The following is a 6,137-nucleotide window of genomic DNA, read 5'->3' on the forward strand; positions in this document are numbered from 1 at the left end:
ATTGCAGGGATTGGACTAGGTCACCCTTGGGTTACCTTCCAACTCTGTTCTATTATTCTAGTGCTGGATTTTCCTTTTTTTTTTCCTTAAGCTGGGCTGGGGAACTTGTGTGGCCCTTCGGGTATCCAACTCCCACCATCCCATGTCAACTTGCCATTCTAACTGGGATTATGGAAAGCTGAACTTTAACAACAGCTCCAGAACAAGAGGAGCCTGTTTAGCTGGCAGTTCTCCAGCCTGAAGAGGTCACATTGCTATCCTCAGGCTCTGAAGACTCCAGCCCAGAAGGCCTAGCAGAACCACCATCTCACCTGCATCTTCAGAATCAATGGCTACCGCAACAGCCTAACAGAAAATGCCTCAATCACCAGAGATAGTTAGGCACCCATATGGAACTGCAGTTTTCTTCAAGACTTAGGCTGCCTTTAAACAACTTTTGAAGCACATTCTTTCCCTCAAAGAATTCTGGGCATGGTGGTTTGTTAAAGGGTTGCTGAGAATTGTGACTGTGAAGGGTAAACTACAATGCCCAGCATCCTTTGAGGGAAAGAATGCTGTTTTAAAGGCATGTGCCTGTTGGTGATTTACTGTATTGCTTTGGATTATACATTTCAGAAGTAACTTCTAGCAAATTGCTTTATTTGTCCCTAAAACAACCACAAAGAAAGGCGCTAGAAACACATACAGCTTCAATTTGTCAGTTGAACAACAATACCGTAGGACTTGAAACCAAATTAAAAGCCCCTAAGGTTGAATTTCACACCTTTTACACAGAATCTGCCTGGGCTGTGGTAAATATAATACAAAACCCTTTAATCAAAAGCTGGAGTCTTCTGGCATCTTGGCCAAAGTGGTCAATAATGTGATCAAAGCCTATGTATGGATTCACTTGCTCCTGTGGCACCATTCGGCTCTCCTTTTCATACGGAGCTATCCGGTCCAGAATGTGATTGGCTTTACTTGGTTTCATCTTATTGGAATCTGATCTCTGCTTTGCTTGATGTTGTTGCTTTACCTGAACCTAAACTTGCACTTCCTTGGCTTTTGCCTCACTTCACAAGTTGAAACTCAAACTTGTTCCCAGACCCCACAATCATACATCCCATTCAGGATGGAAGCCCATTCAGCTGAGGCCACAGTCTGCAACGGAACAACAGCATGCAAGCAATCCAATGGGAACTGTATCACTTATGTCAGGACCAGGGAGCCAATTAGAAGGCAAGACTGAGGAGCAAGCAAAAAGTGAGGGCCAAAGACAAAGACATACTCCAAATCAGAAAGACCTTGTTGCTCAGGAAAAGCTCAGCTGGAACAGCAAGCCCTCTTAAAGGAGTGTATTTATTGTTTATTTCAGTAGTTACAACCTTCACTTCCATTAAGACTGTAACAAAGCAGTGTACGACGTAAAAATGGCTCAGGATCGCAATACCTCAAGGACCGCCACTCCCCATATAAACTGACTCAGACCCTGCGATCATCATCTGAGGCCCTTCTTCATGTCCCTCCGCCACAACAGGTCCAGAGGGTGGCAACACAAGAACAGGCCTTTTCTGTAGTGGCTCCATGTTTGTGCAATGCTCTCCCCAGGGAAGCTCGCCTGGTGCCTTCATTACATATATTTAGGCACCAAGCAAAAACGTTCCTCTTCTCCCATGTCTTTAAACAATTAAACAATCTATGACCTTTTAAACTGTGGGGGTATTGCTTTTATTTATTACTATGTTGTGCATTTTTGTGTTTTTATATTGTAAACCTCCCTGTGATCCTTGGATGAAGGGCAATATAGAAATATAACTATTGATAAATAAATAAAAACACAATTTTGCAGTAATATCAATAGAAACTGGTTGGTAAAAATAAAAATAAAGCTCAAAGGATCCAATAACCAGCCTTGATCAGTAGACTCTGTCCAAGGCCTGAATATACTTTGCTTGCTGTCTAGTGACTCGCAACGTGGAACAGCTCCCCACAGATCTCAGCGGCTCCTGACAGCTTATATGGTTTTATATGCTTTGGGATATTGAGCAGCATGGATGGAAGCCTTTATACATGCCCAGAGCAGCATGATATTAACTGTGGAGGCAGGGATGCCTGCCATGCTGGAAACTGTATGTGTAAAGTGGGCTATAGTGAATAAGAAAATAAATGGGCCTGCTGAGAGCCCGAGGGCCCTGCTGCTGACTCTATGCACCTGGCCCAGGACAGGGCCTGACAGGCTTCATAAGGACTGCCGCTGCTGCTGCCCAGCAAGGACCACGCTGCTAATGCAGAATTCAGCAGCCAGGTTGCTCACTGGAACAAGTCGGCTTGAGCATATTACACCGATCTTGGTTCGATTGCACTGGCTACCAATTAATTTCTGTGCTCAATTCAAACTGTTGGTTTTGATCTATAAAGCCTTAAATGGCTCAGGACCGCAATACCTCAAGGACCGCCTCTTTCCACATGAAGCTACCCGGACCCTGAGATCATCTTCTGAAGCCCTTCTTTGTGTGCCTCCACCTCAAGAGGTCTGGAGGGTGGCAACATGAGAACGGGCCTTCTCTGCAGTGGCTCCTCATCTGTGGAATGCTCTCCCCAGGAAAGTTTGCCTGGCATCTTCATTATACACCTTTAGGCACCAGGTAAAAATGTTCCTTTTTAGCCAGGCCTTTGGCTGATTTGAATGAGATCCTATGCCTTTTTAAAATATGGGTTGGTGGGTTATTGGGTTGTTGTTTTTATTTTGATTATATATTTTGTGGTTTTATATTTTAATTTTTTGTTCTGTAAGCTGCCCTGAGACCTCTGGGTATAGGGCAGTATAGAAATTCAATCAATCAATCAATCAATCAATCAATCAATCAATAATGGGCCATATTAAAAGGACAGCTCTGCTGGGTATGCACCAGGGTCCCCCTGAACCTTCAAGACAGGGTTGGATCAACATGCAGGAATAAGAAGGATAATTCTATTAAATAATGGCTAAGTGAAACCCTCCCCGACTTCCCGTCCTGCAAAAAAGAAGAAGAATGTGATTAAATAGTCAGTTTCACAATGGCCAAAGGTCTAATATGCTCATTAATGATCTGGCAAAGAGAGCAAGCAGCAAAGTGGCAAAATGTTCCAAAGTGATTTTTAATTCACTCAGACCTACAAAAGACTGTGAAGTAGTTCAGCAAATAACTTTAACTCTAAAGGATGAGTGGACAAAGCAATGGCAACAGTCAAGATTTGGGTCTGTCATCAGGAAATGTACAATGAAAAAAACAAGTGGCATATTGTGTCACTTCTTAACTTCATGGGCTACCATAAAAATAATATCTGATTAATATGATGCTACTCTACTAACTGTGGAGATTCAGCCTGTCTGTCATTGTGAGCAGATAAACGGCATGGTTTTGTGCAGTGCGGCTATCTCAAAAGCAAATAATACATGAGCAGAAGGCATATAACCCTGCAATATCATTAGAAAACAATCATGCGGGGGGGGCAGGCTGCTTTTAGAATACTGCATCCGAAATAGAGATCATTTCAAAGATCATTAAATCTTTATGGAGAGTACAACAAGCAGATGTGGAAGGGCATGGGAGGGGTTACTTGGTTATTTTTAAATTAGTGAAGACAAAACCAGAAATGTACAGCAGCTATGCTGAAGTCGGTAACAAAGAAAAGTTGGGGGGGGGCAGGAATCAAAACCAGAGATCATTAAATGAAACTGCAAAGTGTTGCACTTAAAAACCCCATTTTGTGTGATTAGTTTAAATGTTTTAGCTAAACTAGACTGTACATCATCTGTCTTAACAGGAATCGGAGTGATCAGATATTTGTCGAGATAAGAACATCAGTTGCAATTTAAAAGGTAGCATGCAGTTGACTCAGCCTTAAGCTTCCTGGCTCATTGACTTCCTTCTATGGGAGCGTCCAGATGGGTGTTTATTGTGGGATCTGGGGGATCATTTGCACATGGTTTTTGCAGCATCCACACAACAGCAGCAGCAGCAGCAGCCTGTATCCCTACACCTCCCCCCATCTAATCCTGATTTACCCTTTCCTTGGAAAATCCAATACATTAAAGAAAAGTGGAGGGGGAGAGCCTGTTGCCAGCAACCTGTTTGTGGTATCTGAATGACCAGTGTGTGATATGAAGAACCTAACACCAAATCTAAATTCCATGTTGTAATATTCATGTTAAAATTACATGTCAAACATCTTGGATGTGGTGAATCGCTAGCCTTATCTCTGATGTCTGTGCCTCTGCACCAGTGAGATAATCTCATTGCCAGCCATCTATTTTTGCATCCATCCTACACAAATGTGTCAAAAGACACATGCTCCTCCTTGAAATGTATCACAAATATATTGAGGTACAGTATTTGGGTGGATTCATCAATCTGTTATTCAGTTTGAATGAAAAGATGACATTCCTATTCATAATGTTCTCTATTTTTGAACTTTAATAAAAGGTTTTAGTAGCATCACAATCATCACAGACATTTGTTAGCTGTCATCAGCCTTCTTGTAGACCAGGTAAGCAAAGTTGTAGGATCTGGAGCAAGGATGTAGTCCCAATGAACACAGGGTGGAGAGGATTCAACCCTTCCACAATGCAAATCATTACCATCCAAAAAAAACCCTGCTATTACCTGTGGAAGGGGAAGTTTACAGGCAAGGACCTTACTGCACTATATGTAGGTTTGTTTGTTTTCCTGTGGAGCTAACAACACATTCAAAGACATGATTTTCACTAACTAGAAAAAATGACATATCTCTGGATTTATTTATTTCATTGGCATGGGGGGGGGGAATCTGCTTTGTGTCATGGCCCCAATCCAAATCTTGCCCTGCCTCTGCTTTTTTGCCCTGCCTCTGCTTTTAGCACCCATCCAGTTAAGGATATGAATTTATGCATCTTTGACATGAAGACTAGTTTGGCCCCAGTCCTGACAGCACAACATCATCATCACCTTTAAATCTTACAGAGGCAGAAAGTACAACCTAGCTCAGCCCTTGCCAGCAAAATGAGAAGGAGACAGCCCGAGTGATGTACCGGGACTTCTTGAGTTTAATCCAATTCAACATCAGGACAAAGGGTTTGTTTTTATTATTTCTGATTCTAAAAAGTAGCAATAATCCTGCACTGGGAAGTGGTTTGGGAAGCTCATGTGACTGTCCACAGATATTGTTTTAAAGGAAAGTAGGAAAAATAAGAGGGGAAAATGTACTTAGCAGAAATAAGTATTTGGCAGTGGAGGGAGCTATAGATTTTGGCTCCACATCAGACAAAATATTTTATCACTCATTATGTTCAATTAAAGTAGTGGAAAGTAAGCAGGAAGGAAACAGAGAAAAAAAGTATTCTGCCTACTTTTCCTTTGACATAACAGTTGTCTTAGCTTTGATGAGACTTCATCACCAGGCATCTTCAGAAACACCTTTGAAGTCAGTCTGAATTAACCCACTGGTCCATAGTCAGAACACATTTCCCCCAATCCAGGAAAAGTTGATTGTACTCAAGTCCTACTGAAATAAATGGAGTTAAGTTAATTGTGAATAACGCCCCCATTAATGTCATTAAAACTTTATTCAAGGGTGTGTGTTTTTTAGTTTTATGTCCTGTTGCTATGCCCTTGTTTGCTTACAAAGTCATACTTCGCTACTTATTTTGCAGCTCATTTTGGCTCCATAAATCTCAGCTAAATACCAGTGTTTGCTCTAAATGTACCTTTGCTCCTCAATGAGTGGAAAATCCCTTCTGCTCATGGAAGAGGCATTTTCAACTTTGAAGTTGGATCAAACCCAAAGTGGACTATAACTACATCAAATGCTGATCACGTTAAAAAGAATTGTATAATCAAGGTAAAAAATGCCACCATACTGGTGCGAAGAATATAAGGCCCCTTTTGCCCCAGGCTGGGGTCTCTCCTATATTCATTTAGTACCGTATATAAACAAACATAACCTGAACCCACAACTTAGAATATCTATGTACACACAGATTTTACTCTCTTATTTTGGATAACATGGCTTTAGATCTCCAACATGTTCTTCTAAGAACATGAACCCTTTTATAAATTAATAAGGTTCTCATTTTAGGATTAAAAGCTACCATGCCCACTTTTCTTTAAAAAGTCTTGTTCTCTTCTGGTGGGCAGGGA

The sequence above is a fragment of the Podarcis pityusensis genome, assembly GCF_964106645.2.
Source record: "Podarcis pityusensis genome assembly, chromosome: 3".
Taxonomy (NCBI): domain Eukaryota; kingdom Metazoa; phylum Chordata; class Lepidosauria; order Squamata; family Lacertidae; genus Podarcis; species Podarcis pityusensis.